The sequence below is a fragment of the Tachyglossus aculeatus genome, chromosome 26 (assembly GCF_015852505.1).
Source record: "Tachyglossus aculeatus isolate mTacAcu1 chromosome 26, mTacAcu1.pri, whole genome shotgun sequence".
Lineage (NCBI taxonomy): Eukaryota > Metazoa > Chordata > Mammalia > Monotremata > Tachyglossidae > Tachyglossus > Tachyglossus aculeatus.
The window spans coordinates 15,523,385-15,544,233 of NC_052091.1; the positions used below are offsets into that span (position 1 = coordinate 15,523,385).

Below are 20,849 nucleotides of genomic sequence, written 5' to 3' on the forward strand. Positions count from 1 at the left end.
GTTTCCCCAGTCCTCTAAAAACTCCAGTGGCTGCCCATCCACCTCTCCATCAAAGAAAAACTCCTCACCATTGGCTTTAAAGCGCTCAGTTATCATGCCCCCCTCCTGCCTCACCTTTCTACTCTCCTACTACAACCCAGCCCACATACTTCACTCCTCTGTTGCTAACCTTCTCACTATGCCTTGATCTTGTCTATCTCACCGCCGACCCCTGGAGCGAGGGTAGGTTAGGAACTTACAGGCTGATTTGTCTGTGCCTCAAAAAGAACCTAGGAGTCCTGATGTGAGAGAGAAAGAAAGAGAGAGAGAAAGTGAGACAGAGAGATGCAGAGAGAGTCTCAGGAGGAGAGACAGAGAGAAAGGAACAGGCACACAGTGAGAGAGACTGAGAGGATACACGCAAAGAGAGATAGAGAGACACAAAGAGGAAAACACAGAGACACAAATAAACAGAGAGTCACACAGCAAAGGACATTCACAGGGGTCACAGAGACAGAGGCACAGAGACAGGACAGAATGGGATAGAGAAAGAGCTAAAGAAACAGAGAGCGAGAGATGTCTACCGTTTATATATGCCGAAGTTTAATGAAACTTCCCCATTCCCAGATAATAGTGAAATCATAGGTGGAGCACAGAGCCTGAGAGAGAGACAGAGAGAACATTATTTTGGTAGTTGTTAAGCACTTACTCTGTGTCAAGCACTGTTCTAAAAGCTGGGGTAGACACAGGGGTGTCGCAGTCTCGATAGGAAGGAGAACAGGTATCGATTCCTAATTTTACAGATGAGGAAACTGAGGCACAGAGAAATTAAATGAATTTCCCACGGCTACACAGTAATAATAATAATGACATTTATTAAGTGCTTACTATGTGCAAAGCACTGTTCAAAGCTCTGGGGAGGTTACAAGGTGATCAGGTTGTCCCACGGGTGGCTCAAACTCTTTAATCCCCATTTTACAGATGAGGTCATTGAGGCCCAGAGAAGTGAAGTGACTTGCCCAAAGTCACACAGCAGACAAGTGGTGGAGCAAGAATTTGAACCCATGACCTCTAACTCCAAAGCCCATGCTCTTTCCAATGAGCCACGCTAGGCAGGTAGTGGGGTTGGAATTAGAACCCAGGTCCTCCAACTACTAGGACCATGCTCTTTCCACTTGCTCATGCAAATACTATTATTATTACTATTATTATTGTTAATAATAATAAAAAACCTTCCTACACAGCTCCAGGCTGGAGCCTTTCTCTGGGGAGTCTCATTCATTCATTCATTCATTCAATAATATTTATTGAGCACTTACTGTGTACAGACTACTGTACTAAGTGCTGGGGAGAGTACACTATACAAAAGACACATTCCCTTCCCACACTGAGCTTACAGCCTAGAGGGGGAAACAGACATTAATGTAAATAAATACATTACAGATATGTACGTAAGTGCTGATATATATAAAAATGCTGAGATGCATCTGCTCCTCCACTCTGTCCCACCATAAATGTCCAAGGAGAGCCCTGAATGTGCCAGACGGAACTTGACTTTTAACAACCATCAGGGGAGGGAAGTAGAAAGTGGGGGACAACCTGCCTAGGGTAGGGAGTATGGAGGGCATAGGCCCCAGGTTCAGGTGCTGCCCTGACATTGGTGAGTGTTTGTGTGTGTGCGTTTGTGTGTGTGTGTGCGCATGGGGTGGGAGTGACAGGTGCTCTGACACCCAAACTTTCCTGAAGCCTAGACTGGATGTTGGCATTAGGGTCAAGATGCCAACAGGAGCAAGCCATGAAGGCAACTTGGTCTCTAGAATCCACAGGGAGCCCTGGAGGGGAAGAGGCAAGGAGAGCAGGGGAAACGTTCCACTGTTTGTCCAGAGGCTGACAAGAGACCTGCGAATATCCATCCCTTACAAGTTAGTATAGGCACCCTTGAGAAGAGAGGTTTGCCTGTTTCCTACAATGCCCTGGGACCCTGGTTAATCAATCAGTAGTATTTATTGCAAACCTATTGTGTACTGAGTACTGTACTACATGCTTGGGATCAATCAATCAATGATATTTATATGCAATTGGAAAAGTACAATCAATCAATCAATCATATTTATTGAGCGCTTACTGTGTGCAGAGCACTGTACTAAGCGCTTGAGAAGTACAAGTACAAGTTGAGAAGTACAAGTACAATATAATAGAGGTGGTAGATGTGATCACAGTCTGTGCTGGGGGAAGATAGACATTCAAATAAATTACAGAGGGGGGAAATCATAGAGCATAAGAATATGTACATAAGTGCTGCAGGACTTGAGTGAGTATAAAAGCGTTCAAGAGATACACAGCCAAGTGCATAGTCAACACCGAGGGGCAGGTGGATAGGGGAAAAAGGTGGATTGTCAGATATGAAGGGGTAGGGAGTCCTGGGCCCAAAGGAGGATACAGAAAAGGAATCAGTAGTAAGGTAGATGAGATTGAGGTACATAGGAGCAGAATGTGTGAGTTGGGTTGAGGGAGAGAACTGATTGAGTCCCTTATAGATAATGGTAAGGAGTTTCTGTTGGGAGATTATGAAGGAAGTAAAAGATATAGTCCCTATTCTCAATAAATCCACAGTCTAATGGAAGATTCAGATATAAAAATAAAAATTATGGTATTTTTTAAGCACTTACTATGTTTCAGGCCCTGTACTAAGAACTGGAGTGGATACAACCAAATTGGGTTTGGGGCTCACAGTCTCAATCCCCATTTTACAGATGAGGCAACTGAGGCCCAGAGAAGTGAAGTGACTTGCCCAAGTTCTCACAGCAGACAAGTGGCAGAGTGGGATTAAAACCCATGACCTTCTGACTCTCAGGCCTGTGACTCATAAATATATATCCATTATAACATCCGTCATGCCATGCTGCTTCTCAAATTACGAGATAATTTGCTGATGGACGGTAGTTTCTGACACTGACACCACACTGGGAAGGAAGGTCTCTGCTACTGCACCTCATTGGAGTCTCTGTGGTTCTCATTCTGACTCTCCCCTTTGGACAACCTCTTCTGCCAGCTCCCTGATGTCCCCTTGGGGTTAGGTATCTGTTGACAAAAACCTCCTCCCATCTGTTTATTGTTATAATTCTACTCTCCCAGGTTCTTAGAACAGTGCTCTGCACACAGTCAGTACTCAATAAATATGACTGAATGAGTGAATGAATCAGCAACATAGGGGAGTTCTTATAAGAGAACACCTCGGAAAAGGGAAAGAACTTGCCCATTGTCCCAGTATGATTACCAATCCAAGAACAAGATACATCAAGAGTTCCACATAATCCTAACTGTGAATCTAACCCAAATGTTAACTCTAACCCTAATCCCAAATTTAACCCTAATCATAACCCTAATCCTTACTCAAATTATTCCTCTAACCCTAACCCCAATCCTAATACTACCCCAAATCCAAAACGTAACCTTAACCCTGACCTAAACACTTTCTCTAGGCCCAATGCTAACCTTAAACTTATTATTAACCTTAACCCTAATGCAAAAGCAAACCCTAACCCTAGTGATTAAAGTAAGCATTAGAGTAAGGATGAGGGTTAGGATTAGAGTAAGGGTTAGAATTAGGGTTAGGTTCATTCATTCATTCATTCAATCGTTTTATTGAGCGCTTACTGTGTACAGAGCACTGTACTAACTGTATTGGTAAAGTACAATACAGCAATAGAGAGAGCCAATCCCTGCCCACAACGAACTCACAGTCTAGATGGGGGAGAAAAACATCAATATAAATAAATAAGATTACAGATATATAATAAGTACTGTGGGGCAGGGAGAGGGGGGAAGAGCAAAGGGAGCAAGTCAGGGGCAACGCAGAATGGAGTGGGATGAGGAAAAGTGGGGCTTAGTCTGGGAAGGCCTCTTGAAGGAGATGTGCCTTCAGTAAGGCTTTGAAGGGAGGGGAGTGTAATTGGTGGATTTGAGGAGGGAGGGCATTCCAGGCCAGAGGTAGGATGTGGGCCAGGGGTCGTTGGCGAGACAGATGAGATCGAGACACATTGAGAGGGTTAGCACCAGAGGAGCGAATCAGAATAGCAAATTCAATCTGTTGCTGGTCAGAGAAGAAGCCACAGAGCCCTTATTGCTGTTCAGAGCAGAGGTTTGAAAGCCCCCATTATTGGTCAGAGCTGATGTCCCAGAGCTAACATAACTTTTCAGAGCAGAGACCTCACTGCTCCAGAGAAGCAGTGTGGCTCAGTGGAAAGAGCACGGGCTTTGGAGTCAGAGGTCATGAGTTCAAACCCTAGCTCTGCCAGTTGTCAGCTGTGTGATTTTGGGCAAGTCACTTCACTTCTCTGTGCCTCAGTTACCTCATCTGTAGGCTGGGGATTAAGACTGTGAGCCCCCGTGGGACAACCTGATCACCTTGTAATCTCCCCAGTGCTTGGAACAGTGCTTTGCACATAGTAAGCATTTAATAAATGCCATTATTATTATTATTTGCCAGAGCAGAAACCTGAGGGCTTCTGATTGCAGCTTCTGCTCTGAAGATGGAAGCTCTGGGGCCCCTGCTCTGATCAGTTGATGGTATCTCCGGAGTGTCTGCTCTTATTAGTGATGGGAGCTCAGAGGCCTCTTCTCCAAACAGTGATGGGATCTCTGGAGTCTCTGCTCTAACCAATGATGGGAGCTCTGGGGCTTTTATTCTGCCCACCAATAGGAGCTTTGGCAGAGCTCCCCTGCCAGACAATTACTCTCCCCGGCTTCAAAGCCTTACTGAAGGCATATCTCCTCCAAGAGGTCTTCTTAGACTAAGATCTGCATTTCCTTCTCTCCCATTCCCTTCTGCGTTCTTCCCCCCTTCCAGCCCCAAAGCACTTATGTACATACCTGTCATTTTATTTATTTGTGTTGAAGTCTGTCTCCCCAACTCAAGACTGTAAGCTCTTTGTGGGCAGGGAATGAGCCTGCTTATTGTTGTATTGTACTCTCCCAAGCACTTAGTACAGTGCTCAGTAAAAACGATTGATTGAATGAATGAATGAATACAAGATAATCCGGTTGAACATAGTCCATGTTCCACATGAGCTCATAGTTTTAATCCCCATTTTACAGATGAAGTGATTGAACCACAGAGAAGTTACCTGACTTACTCACTTCAACCATGTTACAGAGAATGTTAGCAAGTATCTGTGATTATACTTCTTTTTTATAATATCGATGAATATGATCAAGTTGAATCATTGTGGCCGAGTGCTATAAGGAACTGCGTTCTGGTCGCAATTTCCTATGGAGGCATGGGTTCAAATCCCTCTTCTGACACATATTTTTTTTTTCTTCCCTGAAGGTTCCAACTGGGTCTCTTCTTGGACAGCAGAGACAGGCGAATGCTCAAGGAACCTAATAGGGAGAGTTTCGTGACTCGTTATGGGCACACTTTGGACCCGCACGATCCTGCCTGAAGTCTCTGAGATCTGCCTCTGATTAAATTCGAAGACTGATTCTGAAACAAATCCCTCATCTTTGCCTGCATCTGTATTTTGGCCACAGAGAGATAGGCTAATGTGTGTGTGTGTGTGTGTGTAACATTATTTCAATCATTTGTGTGTGTGTGTGTAACATTATTTCAATCATTTATCTGTGAGCCTCACGTGGGACAACCTGATCACCTGGTCCCTTCCCCAGCGCTTAGAACAGTGCTTTGCACATAGTAAGTGCTTAATAAATATTATTATTATTATGTCACAAATTCGGAGTTTGGAACTTCAAGCAATTGCAGCTATTGCTTGAAGTTTTCCAGGCCAGAAGAAATGGCTGAAGCTGAGGGTGACAATCAAGCTCCAATTTATTCTTGCTATTGGGTGATGACGATGGAAGAAATAATACATCCTTATAATAAATACGGTATTTATATGCCAAATACTGTGATATGTGAAATAAAAACAAAGTAAAAAGAAAAAAAAAAAGAAACTCCCTGCTTCGGGCGGTTTGGAAGCCATCGATCACCAAGGCAACACGTTCCGTAACACTTCTTTGCATCCAGTATCTGAACCAGCCAGGGCTGTTTTGGGAGAACATGCTCAGCTGAGGGGTGACTCACTCAACTCTTCATTCATTTCCAAATAATTGGCCGAATCATCTGATCAGACCGCTTTCGTTAGGGTTGCAGAGGAACCTCATAACACACCTGCGTTGGTGGTATAGTGGTTAGCATAGCTGCCTTCCAAGCAGTTGACCCGGGTTCGATTCCCGGCCAACGCACACTTTTATTTTGGCTTTGTAAGCAATCTCTGTCCTCGTCCTCGTCTCTAAAACGGTTTTAACAGGTAAACGAGACGTGGGCTCCCTCCCCCGCCCCCGCATCTCCTTACCAGAACGCCCTACTGGGGAAAGCGCTCCCTCCTCAGCTATTGTAGCAGGAATAATTCAATTATTTCTTAAGGCCTTATAAGTGATAAGCACTGGGGTGGCTACAAAAGAACAAGATTGGCACACACTCTGTCTCACATGTCTCACTTGTGTATATATTCATTCAATCGTATTTTGTACATACCTACAATTCTACTTATTTATATTAATGCCTGTTTAGCAGTGTGGTTCAGTGGAAAGAGCACGGGCTTTGGAGCCAGAGGTCATGGGTTCAAATCCCGGCTCCACCAACTGTCAACTTTGGGCAAGTCACTTCACTTCTCTGGGCCTCAGTTATCTCATCTGTAAAATGGGGATTAAGACTATGAGCCCCACGTGGGACAACCTGATTACCTTGTATCCACCCCAGCGTTTAGAATAGTGTTTTGCACATCGTAAGCGCTTAACAAATGCCATTGTTATTATTTCCATACAGAAGAGGAGGCACAGAGAAGTTGCCCAATGCCACATGACTAGTGTGTGGCAGAGTCCAGATTAAAACCCAGGTCTCTGAACTCCCTGCACCACGCTAACTTCACCAGGCAAAGGTGCTGCTCTGCACAATGCAGAAGGGTTGAGGCGCTTTCCCCCTCCCTCCCCTCTCCCCCCGTCCACTCCCACATCCAGTAATGAATTCCAGTTCAGGGGAATTTCAGTGGTGACACGGATAAGAGGGGATTGGGATTACGGTCACGTATTGTGTCACGGTCCCCTTTACACTTCTTCCCCTCCTACTTGCTTTTCTCCTCCCCTACCTGGTCAGACAACCCAAACCCAAGCCAGAATCTCGGGCTCACCTCGGAGTTGCCTTTTAAACGGCAATATTTAAAGCTACTCACAAATCCAACCTCTTCAGGGTGCAGGCCCACTTCACAGCCGAACAGAGTGAGAACAGTGTTCCTCCTTTATATAGTGGTGCGTGTCTCTGCCTCTCATGGAGGACTCCAGGGTCCTATTCCCCGACCATGAATTATCGTCTTTTCACCCTAACTAAACCTTGTCCCCAGTTCTCTGATACACTAGGGAAGAGGAACAGCAAGACAAACTCCCCATGGCTTGTCTCTACCTTCTGAAACCAGTGGGGCTGGGGGTCGCCTCTTTTGGCCTGGTTGTCCTGGTCAAACTGCTCCTGACCTCAGGCGGGAAGCAGCACAGCTGCCCTGGCCAGTAAATGGTCATGGGTTCTAATCCCGACTCTGCCGCTTGTCAGCTGTGTGACTTTAGGGAAGTTACTTAACTTCTCTGTGCCTCAGTTACCTCATCTGTAAAATGGGGATTAATAATAATAATAATAATAATTTTGGTATTTGTTAAGTGCGTACTATGTGCAAAGCACCGTTCTAAGCGCTGGGGAGGATACAAGGTGATCAGGTTGTCCCATGTGGGGCTCACAGTCTTCATCCCCATTTTACAGATGAGGTAACTGAGGCACAGAGGAGCTAAGTGACTTGCCCAAAGTCACACAGCTGACAAGCGGCAGAGCCGGGATTTGAGACTGTGAGCCCCACGCGGGACAACCTAATCACCTTGTATCCCCCCAAGCGCTTAGAACAGTGCTTCGCACATAGTAAGCATTTAACAAATACCATTATTATTATAATTAAATGTCACCATCAACATCATCATCTTCATCATCATCATCATCATATGGGTCAGGGATTGTATACAACCTGATTAGATTGCATCTACACCAGCGCTTAGAACAGTGCATTCATTCATTCATTCATTCAATCGTATTTATTGAGCGCTTACTGTGTGCAGAACACTGTACTAGGCACTTGGGAAGTACAAATCAGCAACACATAGAGACGGTCCCTACCCAACAACTGGCTCACATTCTAGAAGTGCATGCCACTTAGCGCTTAACAAATACCATCATCATCATTGCAATTTTCATCGTTATTACTACTATTGCCAGTACCACTACAACTACTATTACTACTACTAACAATAATAATACTATCTTCATCAATATCTCCTTACCGCAGCAATAAGAAACGCTGCTCCTGCTGAGTTTGAGGCTGAAAAGCCCTCCCCCTAAGGCCGGTGGTCGCCCCTCCTCCATCCTCCCCCCCTCCCCGCCCAAAACCCTGGAGTTTTCCCGCCCACAGACCCCGTGTCGAAAGGCCTTGCTCAAATAGCTGAAGAGGCCGAAGCGCAAAAAAGATGGGAAGAAAGAGGAATGTAGCTAGCACTCGAATTACCTCTTCCGAGAGAGGCCTATTTAGAAATAAAATAAAAAAAACTCACGCCCAACGTGGGGCTCGAACCCACGACCCTGAGATTAAGAGTCTCATGCTCTACCGACTGAGCTAGCCGGGCACTCACCGTCTCTTCTCCTAGTGAGTGAATGGAATCTGTTTTTAGTTCCACTATTGTGAGGAATATTTTTGGTTATGGCAGGGTATTCAGCAGAAATCCTTCAAGAGGTTATGAGCCAGCGGTCTCATTTGCCTTCGGCACAGTCTGAATTCCGCAGGGAATTAGGAGGTCTCCCCATCCGGGGGAAAGAAGGGGAAACCCTGGGGAAGAAGGAGGAGAGACTTTCCGGGAAGCTGGAGAGAAAGAAATGCAGGCTGACGTAGGGAGCCAGTGCGGTTTCCTCCGAAATCCGAGCGTGTGCGGGTGAGCCTGGAGCTGATCCCCGTAGCGGGGGGGACCCCACATGATCCTCCGGAGCCGGGGGTCTCCCGGCCGGCCCCGGAGACCTGCTGCTGCCGCTCCTGTCCACGCCGGGCTTGAGAGTCAGAGGTCATGGGTTCTGATCCCGACTCCACCACTTAGCTGTGTGACTTTGGGCAAGCCACTTCACTTCTCTGTGCCTCAGGTACCTCATCTGTAAAATGGGGATTGAGCCTGTGAGCCCCTTGTGGGACAACCTGATTACCTTGTATCCCCCCAGCGCTTAGAACAGTGCTTCGCACATAGTAACCGCTTAACAAATGCTATTATTATTATTATTATTATTATTATTATGCCGCTCTCGGGGCTGCGGGAGCGAAGAGGTAGGAGCCGGACAGCTGCCCTCACTGCCGCCCAAAATCAAAAACAAACCCCCCGGCAGTGGACATGACGGTGTTGCTGCCACGCGTTTTGTCACTGTCCCCTTTTTGCTTCTTCCCTATGAGCTTGTTTCCTTCCCAAGGACATTTATCGCAAGGCAGATTCGCGAAGGTTTTTCTATATTGCACTAGAACAGCAGTTGAGGAGCATCCTAAAAGAGAAAGAGTGAGGCAGGATGGCCAAGCGGTCTAAGGTGGTGTATTCAAGTCGCAGTCTCCCCTGGCAGAATGGGATTGGATCTCACTTCTGATTTTTTTTTTACTTATTCCTTTTTTGTCTGAAGGTTCCAACTTGGGCCATTCCCCAACAGCCGAAAGCCCAAGGATCCTAACAACAAGTGTTTTATTGGCTTACTACTTGGATACCTTGGACACAACATCCTGCTATCGCCTCAAGACCCCATTCATTCATTCAATCATATTTACTGAGCGATTACTGTGTGCAAAGCACTATACTAAGCACTTTGAAAGTACAACACAGAAATAAAGAGAAACAATCCCTACCCACAGTGGGCTTACAGTATAGAGGGGGGAGACAGACATCAAAATGAGTTAACAGGCATCAATATAAATAAATAGAATTATATATATAATATACATATATATAAGTGCTGTGGGGCGGGAAGATGAGGGGAAGAGCAGAGAGAGCTAGTGAAGGTAACGTGGAAGGGAGAGGGAGCTGAGGAAAAGGTATTGGAGGAGATGTGCCTTCAGTAGGGCTTTGAAGGGGGAAGAGTGATTGTTGGCGGATTTGAGGAGGGAGGGCGTTCCAGGCCAGAGGCAGGACGTGGGCCGGGAGTCGACGGCGGGACAGGTGAGATCGAGGCACATTGAGAAGGTTAGCACCAGAGGAGCGGAGTGTGCAGGCTGGGACGTAAAAGGAGAGAAGGGGGGTGAGGTAAGAAGGGGCAAGGTGATAGAGAGCTTTGAAGCCAAAAGTGAGGAGTTTTTGTTTGATACGGAGGTTGATAGGCAACCACTGGAGATTTTTGAGGAGGTGGGTGAGGGTGGGGGTGACATGCCGAGAGAATTTCTGTAGAAAAGATAATCCGGGCAGCGGAGTGAAGTAGGGACTAAAATGGGGAGGGGCAGAATGTTGGGAGGTCAGAAAGGAAATTGATGCAGTAATCCAGTCGGGAGAGCATGAGTGATTGTTACTAACGTTGGTAGCAGTTTGGATAGAGAGGAAAGGTGGATCTTGGCGATGTTGTGAAGGTGAGACCGGCAGGCTTTGGTGACGGATTGGATATGTGGGATGAATGAGAGAGCGGAGCCAAGGATGACATCAAGGTTGCGGGCTTCTGAGACGGGAAGGATGGTTGTGCCGTCCACAGTGACGGAAAAGTCAGGGAGAGAACAGGGTTTGGGAGAGAAGATAAGGAGCCTTGCCTTGGACATGTTGAGTTTGAGTTGGCAGGAGGACAACCAAGTAGAGATATCCTGAAGGCAGGAGGAAATGAGAGCCTGGAGGGAGAGAAAGAGTACAGGGGAGAAGATATACAATTGGGTGTCATCTGCATAGAGATGATAGTTGAAGCCGTGGGAGTGAATAAGTTCACCAAGGGAGTGAGGGTAGATGGAGAATAGAAAGGGACCCAGAACCGAGCCCTGAGGGACCCCTACAGTTAGGGGATGGGAGGCGGAGGAGGACCCCGCAAAGGAGACTGAGAATGAACTGCCAGAGAGATAAGAAGAGAACCAGGAGAGGACGGAGTCAGTGAAGCCCAGGTTGGATAACGTATTGAGGAGAAGAGAGTGGTCCACAGTGTCAAAGGCAGCTGATAGGTCGAGAAGGATTAGGATGGAATAGGAGCCATTGGATTTGGCAAGAAGATGGTCACTAGTGACCTTTGAGGGGAAGGTTTCAGTGGAGTGAAGGGGGTGGAAGCCAGATTGGAGGGGATCCAGGAGAGAGTTGGAGGAGAGGAATTCGAGGCAGCGAGTGTAGACGACTCGTTCAAGGAGTTTGGAGATGAAGGATAAGAGAGAGATGGGGTGATAACTTGGGGGGGGCTATGGGGTCAAGGAAGGGTTTTTTAAGTGTCCCAACCTTTGGTGTTCCCTCCCTGTCCACAGATCCTGTCCACATTCGAACAAATGCCAAGAGCATCATTAATGAATTGCTGAGTTTTCCCTCCTCTCACGATTTAGGCAGGGTTTCGCTTCCGAGACCAGGAGGCGTCTTTATTTTTACATCTTTTCTATCCACCCCAGGAGTTAGTATAGTGTCTGGCACATAGGGAGCACTTAACAAATGTCATCATTATTATTATCATTGCTATTATTAAAGGTGAAATTTCAAACAGTGGGAGAGTGGAGCGAAAAGCACTGTGTTCTGACATTTCCATCTAGCTCTTCTTTGTGGAAACGGTGCAAGAAAGCAAGGATAAATAATTACTCATCGACCATCAAGAAGTCGCCTACAATTCTGCTAGTGTCAAAGCAGTCCTCAGTAATCCAGCGGTGATAGTTATTGAGCATTGGCAGTGTATTATAATAAGGATCATTATATCTTTTGGAATTTCGAGAGAAACTCTCATGTCTGACTGGCTAAGACACTGGCTTGGGTTCCCAACCCACAGGGTCTAATGCAGAACTTCGCCTGCACTCTTACAATTCTTTCGCGCTTTATAGCCCAAAACATTGTTTGTGTAGGGAGTAAAGAAGGGCAAACAGTGGGCGGACCGGGCTTCTTCCTCAATCTTTCCCTCCTGGTCACAATTTTCTCTTTTCCCTCTATCCTCTGTCTCAAAATCCTCTTTCCTTATTTTTCTTCCCGCTGCCCCCTTTCAGTAAATCCACTGATTTATTGACAGGGAAAAAAAAATCAACCCGGGCTCGTCCGGGATTTGAACCCGGGACCTCTCGCACCCAAAGCGAGAATCATACCCCTAGACCAACGAGCCATCTGGTAAAGCTGTCGTGAGCTTCCTTACTGAAGGGGAATGTCCCCATGGCTAGCAAGTCTAGTAATCTTCTGAAGTTAATTCGGTTCACTCTAGCCACTTGATGGAATGGGAGAAATCGCAAATAAGCGAATCACGACAACTGTGCCCATCATACATAGGCTGACCGGAGCCAGGAAATTTCTGGCAGAAAATCAAGACGAGAACCCCAGTCTTTCCCGGATGCCTCTTCGGCATTCCACCAAATCCTGTCCCTTCCTCAGGCTCAAAATTCCCAGGAAGGGCTGGAGAATCCTCTCAATTTCGAACCAGAACAATTGAGCAAAAAGGAGAAGGGGGATGTCTGAGTGTTTAGATTCATTCATCGCTTCCATCTGGGACTGGGACATAAACAAAGGATAAAGGTGAAAATCTATTTTCCCTAATCAGGAATCAAACGCGGGCCACGGGCATGAAAGCACCGAATCCTAACCCTGGACCACCGAGGAATCCAAACGCATCCATTCTGTACCTTCCTATCTCACACCGTTCACTGTAGTGTCTAGCATTTCATTATTATTATTAATGATATCATTATATATTATGAAAAATAATGATATAATTTTTGTTAGGTGTTTACTATGTGTAAAGCACTGTTCTAAAGCTTGGGACAGATACAAGTTAATCAGGTTGGAGACAGGCCCTAACCCACATGGAACTCACAGTGTAAGGAGTCCTTGAGACCAATCAAGCCAACACCTTTCACTACCCTCTCCCCGAACTCCTCTCTATCCTCCCTCATCTCCCCACTGTTCCGTCTCGATGTAGAAAGAAAGGCTTTTCCCTCCCCACGCTGTTTAATTCGAATTGATTACTGGGGGCCCGAAATACCTGCGCAGACTAAATATTTTTCACCCATTCCTTCCATTCCTCACTGGTTCGGGGCTGAAGCTTTGATTCCGAAAGGATCACGCCCCTGCCTCCGGGTTGGATTTACCTCAAATCAGCCAGGACCCCCTGGAAATTCACAGACGAGAAAGCCCATGTCCTGCGATGGGATTGCCTTGCATGCTTTCGCAGTTCAGACGAATCCCTTGCAAATTAACCAGAACGAGGATACCCCAATCCACACCGCATATCACCCTCTGGATTCACATTTCCCCATTTTCCTGACGTCAGATATTCAGGAATTGGACAAAGGAATGGAACTGGGAGCGTCAAGAAGAGGAGGGAAAAAGTTGTAAGACGAAGCCAGAGGTTTGCTGTCGATAAGTGAGGGACCGTCTCTATATGTTGCCAACTTGTACTTCTCAAGCGCTTAGTACAGTGCTCTGCACACAGTAAGCGCTCAATAAATACGATTGAATGAATGAATGAATGATAGGTGAATCGTTGGGTGAAAACCTCTGTGACTCCAAGAAGTAGGCTATCACCCAGGGTTTTCCGAATCCAACATTTTACACCACCCTAGCAAGGGATTTCAGTGCTATATCTGGAGATTAGCTATGGGTTTCTCTAGTGGTCTACTGTTGAGGAGTGAGCACTCTCCCTGTCATGGCTGGCATTCAATTCCTGGTCAGTGAAGTTTAATTTGTACATTCATCTCTTGTTTTTCCCAAGTCCCAGATGTGAGCAGTTACTGGACCCAAACACTTCAAATGTTTCCCTTCTTTCTTTTGCCCAGTTGACCAATGTTGAAATTGAGGGGAGCTGAGGTAATTGTTGTCACGGCCTTGAGATTTCAGGACATCGCCTATTCCAAACCAATCCCGGGCTCGGGTTTACATGCCTCAGGGCCCCAGGTAGAAATTCTCCTGCGCACTCACAGATTATTTCGTTCTTCACAGCCCAGAACACTGTTCGTGTAGGATGAGAGGAAGGGTGGACGGTGTATGTATCAGGGGCTCCTTCCCATACTCTTTCCCTACTGGTGATAATTTTCCTTTTCCCCGCTATCCTCTGCCTCGAAATAACACCTCCTTATTTCCCATATTTCAGTAACCACTGTATTGATTCAGGTTCTGGTATCATTAGTAATGATAAAAGAAAAACATTCCAAGGGATCATCCGACATTTGAACACGGAAGTGCCCACATCCTAAGCGAGAATCATACCCCTACACCAACGAGGTAACGTGAGGAACACTCCAGAAATCTCCAATAGAAGGGAAACGCCCTGCGGCTAACGTGTCTCTGGTAATGTTCTAAAGCTAATGCGGCTCATTCCAGCCACTTGAAGGAAGGGGAGAAATCCCAAAAAATCGAACCACGACCACTGCGTCCATCACACACAGTCACCAGAGCCAGGGAATTGCTGGAAACAGAAAATGAAGACGAGGACACCGATCACTCCCACATGACTCTTCGACGCTCCATCAAACCTTGTCCCTTCCTCAGGCTCAAAGATCCTTGGAAGCGCTAGAGAAGCTCGCTGGAGGACTGATAAATCAGTCTGAAGAACCAGGAGTGCACACCTCCTTCGACCTTCCGCGTCATGCTCTGAATACAGAACGACTGCTACACAGCCTGACTATTACAGTTTCCTCAGCTCCCCTTGATTTCAAATAAGGCCAAATGGAAGAAAGGGAGAAAGTAAGCATCAGCGTGTCCCTGGTGGTCTAGTGGTTAGGATTCGGCGCTCTCACCGCCGCGGCCCGGGTTCGATTCCCGGTCAGGGAAGTAGTAGTTTTTTTTTTTTACCTGGTTCAGGCCACACAATACAGAAACATAAGCGTTTCTCGGACTTCATTTGTTTCAGGCGGTCACCACTCGCTTTTACTCAGTTTCCATCAGGCGGCGGAGGAGAAGGAAGGGGGAAAACCCTGTAATCGGCCCTCCCTCTGCTATTCACCCTGCTCTTGTCTTTTAGCAGACTTACTTCAAGGTTTGCAGTACAGTTTAGAAGTCCAGTTCAGATCTCACAGCCCACATACGCCAGATGTCTTCGTGCAGTGCATAAGCACTTATTGTATCGTTCTTCTCACTGTGCCTCGTTCTCGCCTGTCCCACCGTCGACCGCTGGTCCAAGTCCTACCTCTGGCCTGGAATGCCCTCCCTCCACACATCCGCCAAACTAGCACGTCCCCGCTTCAAAGCCCTATTGAAAGCTCACCTCCTCCAGGAGAACTTCCTAGACTAAGCTCCCCCTTTCCTCTTCTCCTCCTCCCTTCCCCATCGCCCCCACTCCCTCCTTCTGCTCTACCTCCCTCCCAGCCCCACAGCACTTGTATATATTTATATATGTATATTTTGTGTGTATATATATGCATATATTTATCATTCTATTTATTTTATTAATGATGTGTATATATGTATAATTCTATTTATTTTGTATTGATGCTATTGATGCCTGTTTCCTTGCTTTGTTTTGTTTTGTTGTCCGTCTCCCCCCTTCTAGACTGTGAGCCCGTTGTTGGGTAGGGATTGTCTCTTTTGGTTGCTGAATTGTACTTTCCAAGCGCTTAGTACAGTGCTCTGCACACAGTAAACGCTCAGAAAATACAATTGAATGAATACAGACCATTATTACTTTGGGTCTGATTGGCTAAGACGGGGGCTCGGGTTCACACGCCTCAGGGTCCCAGGCAGAAATTCGCTTGCGCCCACGAAAATTATTTGGGTCTTTAGAGCCCAGAACACCGTTTGTGTGAAGTGAGAGGAAGGGCAGATGGTAGGATTGGAGGCCGGGGCCGAGGGGGGCGTTCTTTATCACACTTTGTCCCTGCAGCTGATAACACCAACCTTCTTCTTCCCCATATTTCAGTAACTACTGGAGCGCATAAGAGTGAAGATCTAAAGGCCCCTCGTTTGACCCCGGGATTTCGCAAGATGTTCTTCTTGCGACTGCTCAAATCTAGTTTCCAAAGTCGGGGAAACTATTCTTGTTCATCCATGTTCGCTTCCTCCAGCCTATACCACGACCGTAGGTAGCCATAGGGATATCAGGGAATATAAAGGTCCGGAGCACACGCTGTGTGCCTGAATTTCGGGCACAGGTCCCTTTTGCCTTTCGTGAGCAGGTGAAGAGAGTCCAAAAGGAAAAGTGCAAGTGTCAGGATGGCCGAGCGGTCTAAGGCGCTGCGTTCAGGTCGCAGTCTCTCCTGGAGGCGTGGGTTCGAATCCCACTCCTGACAGCTACTTTTGCCTTCCCCTCGTGCCTCTTCTGATAGCTGCAAGTTGGGTAATTCTCGTACAAGGAGATTGCCCCAGGATCTTAACTGGAAGAATTTTCGGGCTACGTACTTGGTCACCATAGGTTGTGACTACAAACATCAATGGAAGGTAGAGGGTCCTGCGTCTTAAACCCTGATCCGCCTCTTGTCGGCTATGTTACCTTGGGCAAGTCACATAACTTTTCTGTACCTCAGTTACCTCATCTGTAAAATGGGGATTACGATTGTGATCCCCCACGTGGGACATGGACTGTGGTTTAATCAGTGGTTTCATTTGGGATTTGGTAGAAACAATGGATAACCGTAAAAGGTGAGTTTCCCTGACAAGAAGTCGAACCCGGGCCATGGCGGTGAAAGCGCAGAATCCTAATTACTAGGCCACCAGGAAACTGAGGAAGACCAAATTCGTACACACCGCTCACTGTAGTTTCTCTCGTTTCTTTATTATTAATACTTATTCATTAAACCTACACTTCTCTTATCATGACGTTAGTTAAGCGCTTACTATTCGTCAAGCACTATTCCAAGCGCTGATGTCGATTCAAGTTAATCAGGTTGGACACAGTCCACATGGAATAGACATTGGCACCAATCAGGCCAGGAGCTTTCACCACCCTCGGCCCGAAGTTTGCCCCCACCCTGCATCATCACAACACAATTCCGACTCGCTGTAGATAGAAAGATGTTTTCCTCCCCGCACTGCTCAATTCGGGACGGCTACTGAGTTCCTGAAATCCCCTTGCTTGATCCCATTCCTCAGTGGGTAGGGGTGGGGCAAGGTAATGAGGGTGCCGAAGGGGGAGAGATTTGATTCCTTAAGGACCATGCCCCTCCCTCAGGGCTGGCTGTACCTCTAACAAGCCAAGATCCCTGTCAATGCTCAATTGCTGAAATCAGGAAACCCACATTCTTGCTTGCACTAGTATTATTCTATGCCATGCTGTACACGGAGTAACACTTAAATATGTAATTTCACTCACCGCTAGTAATGATGATAATGACAGTACATCGTTTTAACCCTAATAATCGTACTTCGCTTATTGAAAGTTATAGCTATAGCAAAACGAATCTATAAAAATACTAAAAGGTAATCTTAATGATTGAACATCCTCAAATAAGAGTTCCATCAAAAATTATAACGCAGATAATGAATGCCCAAGGATCCTAATAAGGAGAGTTTTGTGACTTGTTGTTGGCATCTTTTGGACACTTAAGATTCTGCTTGAACTCTAGGAGATCTGCCTCTGTGATTCGAAATTTTAATCCGAAACAAATCCCGCATCCCTGCGTCTGTATTTCGGCCACAGGGGCATAAGGTAAAACAAGAGAGAGAGAGAGAGAGAGAGAGAGAGAGAGAGAGAGAGAGAGAGAGAGAGAGAGAGAGAGAGAGAGAGAGAGAGAGAGAGAGACTAACATTATCGCAGTCATTTATCAGTCACAAATTCAGACTTTAGAGGTTGGGGTTCTTGCTCTCTTTCTTTCTTCCTACTCAGGCAAACCCAAGTCAGAATCTCGAGCTCACCTCAGTGTTGACTGTCACGTTAAAAGCCACTCGCCAATCCAATCCCTCAGGGAACGGACCCTCTTTCTATCTGAGCAAAGTGAGAGCAGTGTTCCTCCTTAGTATAGTGATGCGTGTCTCTGCTTCTCATGCGGGACGCCAGGCTTTGATTTCCCCATTGTGAGTCACTGTCTTTTCGCACTAAACCTTTTCCCCAGTTCTCTGATAGACTCGGGAAAAGGAACAGCAAGGCAAGCTCCCCATGGCTTGTCTCTCCCCACCGAAACCAGCGGGGCTGGGGGGCGGTTCTTAAGACCTGATTACCCTTGTCAAAAAACACCTGACCTTAGAAGGGAAGCAGCGCTGCTGCCCTGACCAGTAAATGTCACCACAAAATCATCATCTTCATCCTCATCCCCATCATTCCACTTCACTTCACTTCTCTGTGCCTCAATCACCATATCTGTAAAGTGGGAATTAAGATAGTGACCCCCATGTGGGGCCGATACTGTGTCCAATCTGATTAGTTGTGTCCCATCTGATTACCCCAGAGCTTAGAATAGTGCATGATACATAGCAAGCGCTCAACCAATACCATCATCATCATCATCATCATCTCAATTCTCATCGTTATTATTACTACTTAATATTGCTGCCACGACTACTACTACTACTACTGCTTCTAATAATACTATTATCATCATTATCTCCTTACCGCAGCAATAAGAACCCACGCTCCTGCCGAGTTGGGGCTGATACCCTCCCGAAGAGACTAGAGTTCACCGCCGGTGGTCGGTCGCTCCTCCTCAATCCCCCTCCCCCACGCCGGCTTGCACGTGTCGGAAAGGAGGGCGATGGAGGCGAGGAAGAGGTTTCCCCTTTGAGACACTCGAGTGGCTCCCTCGCGAGTGGTTCTTTGTGATCCTCGCTTGGGGTAAGAGAGGTCCTGGGGCTCAAATCTCGGAAGAGGCCGAAGCTCAAAAGTGATGGGAAGCGGGCTGTAGGGAATGGAGGATTGGGGAGACGTCTAGCTAGCACTTGCGTAACCTCTTTCGAGAGAGGCCTACTAAGAAATTAAAGAAAAGGTTTTGCGCCCAACGTGGGGCTCGAACCCACGACCCTGAGATTAAGAGTCTCATGCTCTACCGACTGAGCTAGCCGGGCACTTCACATGCACCTTACTAGTGAGCGAATGGAATCTATTGTAAGGAATATTTTTGGTTATGGCAGGGTATTCAGCAGAAATCCTTCAAGAGGTTACAAGAGGCAGTAGTCTCATATGTCTTCGGCACAATCTGATTTCCGCAGGGAATTAGGAGGTCTCCCCAAACAGCGAGCGAAGGGGAAGCCCTGGCTGGGGAAGAGGGAGGAGAGACTTTCCGGGAAAATGGAGAGAAAGGAATCCAGGCTGACCTCGGAAGCCAGCAAGGTTTCCTCCGAAATCCGAGCGTGTGCGGGTGAGCCTGGCGCTGACCCCCGCGGCGGGGGGGACCCCAGATGGTCCTCCGGAGCCGAGGGTCTCCCGGCCGGCCCCGGAGACCTGCTGCTCCCGCTCCTGTCCCCGCCGCCACCATGCCGCCCTCGGGGCTGCGGGAGTAGAGAGGACGGAGCCGGACAGCTGCCCTCACTGCCGCCCCCGATCTAAAACAAAACCCCCGGCACTGGACAGGACTGGCGGTGGGAGGGGGCGGCGGGCATTCCTTTCATGTAAAAACAGATCGATCCCCCGGCGCCGGCGGGCCCGGCTTCTCCCCCTCCAGGCCCCGGCCCCCCTGGCCTCCTCTCCGTCCCGTCCGCCGCTCTGCGCCCCGAGGAGCCGGGGGGGGGGGGGGGCTGCGGGACAGAAGAGGCAGCTCCTCTTCCAAACCTCTCCCCGAGCAGGGACTGTAGGGCTGAGGACCGGGATGGAGGCTGATTTTGATTTCTCAGAGCCTGTTGGGTAGGGATTGTCAGTATTTGTTGCCGAATTGTACTTCCCAAGCGCTTAGTACAGGTCTCTGCACCCATGAAGCGCTCAATAAATAGCATTGATTGAATTCTCTCCATTACTTGATCACATTGGAACACTATCAACTGGGCACAGGGTGATTTTTAAAAAGCGTCTACAGAGTCGCGGCGGCCTCTGATTCCATTCCCCTTCCTCTGCAGGGACAACGGAGACGGGAATGGAGAAGGATACACATTGTCTCGGTCTCTAACAAAGTTTTAATAAAGATTCCGATCCGGTCGGCAGGAACGTCTCGGCTCCAGACCCTTCCTCGATACTCACTGTAATTTTTCAGAAACACAGTCTCAAGTTTTCAATTGGCTATAACACGAGAAGCTACGTTTCGCTTACGGCGCCGAAATAGCTCAGTTGGGAGAGCGTTAGACTGAAGATCTAAAGGTCCCTGGTTCGATCCCGGGTTTCGGCACGTGTCGTATCATACTTCTCAGCATATTCTTGTGGAACTTCGTCTGCGCACTCACAGTTGTTTCACTCTTTAAAACTCTATTTATGTAAGGAATAAAGAAGGGCAGAAGGTGGGCTGCCCGGTATCTCTCTCCAATCTTTCCCTACTGTTCACGATTTTCTCTTTTCCCCTCCCTCGAAATCCTCTTTTCTTATTTCTCTTCCCTCGACACCCTTTCAGTAATCCAGGAGATCGAGTTAGGCTCTGTCCGAATAAAAGAAGGACTGAATGGTCCACGCTTTGAACCCGGCTCCGCTTGTGTCCATAGCGAGAATCATACCCCTAGAAAATGAAGGTAGAGAAATCTTCTATTGAGAGGAAACGCCGCTGTGGATAGCATGTCTCTAGTAATGTTCTAAAGCTAATGCGGTTCATTCCAGCCACTTGAGGGAAAGGGAGAAGCCCCCC

General features: G+C 47.3%; 7 non-coding genes across 7 annotated transcripts; 4 read left to right on the forward strand and 3 right to left on the reverse strand.

Annotated features, from left to right (window-relative positions):
- The first annotated feature begins 6,150 nt into the window (after positions 1 to 6,150).
- On the forward strand, positions 6,151 to 6,222 carry TRNAG-UCC. The gene has a single exon. It is a non-coding gene; the product is annotated as a tRNA-Gly (tRNA).
- A 2,396-nt stretch (positions 6,223 to 8,618) lies between these two features.
- TRNAK-CUU lies at positions 8,619 to 8,691 on the reverse strand. Its single transcript has one exon. It is a non-coding gene; the product is annotated as a tRNA-Lys (tRNA).
- A 3,574-nt stretch (positions 8,692 to 12,265) lies between these two features.
- Positions 12,266 to 12,337, reverse strand: TRNAP-UGG. Its single transcript has one exon. It is a non-coding gene; the product is annotated as a tRNA-Pro (tRNA).
- Positions 12,338 to 14,922: 2,585 nt separating this feature from the next.
- TRNAE-CUC lies at positions 14,923 to 14,994 on the forward strand. Its single transcript has one exon. It is a non-coding gene; the product is annotated as a tRNA-Glu (tRNA).
- A 1,371-nt stretch (positions 14,995 to 16,365) lies between these two features.
- On the forward strand, positions 16,366 to 16,448 carry TRNAL-CAG. Its single transcript has one exon. It is a non-coding gene; the product is annotated as a tRNA-Leu (tRNA).
- A 2,631-nt stretch (positions 16,449 to 19,079) lies between these two features.
- On the reverse strand, positions 19,080 to 19,152 carry TRNAK-CUU. The gene has a single exon. It is a non-coding gene; the product is annotated as a tRNA-Lys (tRNA).
- A 1,177-nt stretch (positions 19,153 to 20,329) lies between these two features.
- Positions 20,330 to 20,402, forward strand: TRNAF-GAA. Its single transcript has one exon. It is a non-coding gene; the product is annotated as a tRNA-Phe (tRNA).
- The last annotated feature ends 447 nt before the right edge of the window (positions 20,403 to 20,849 follow it).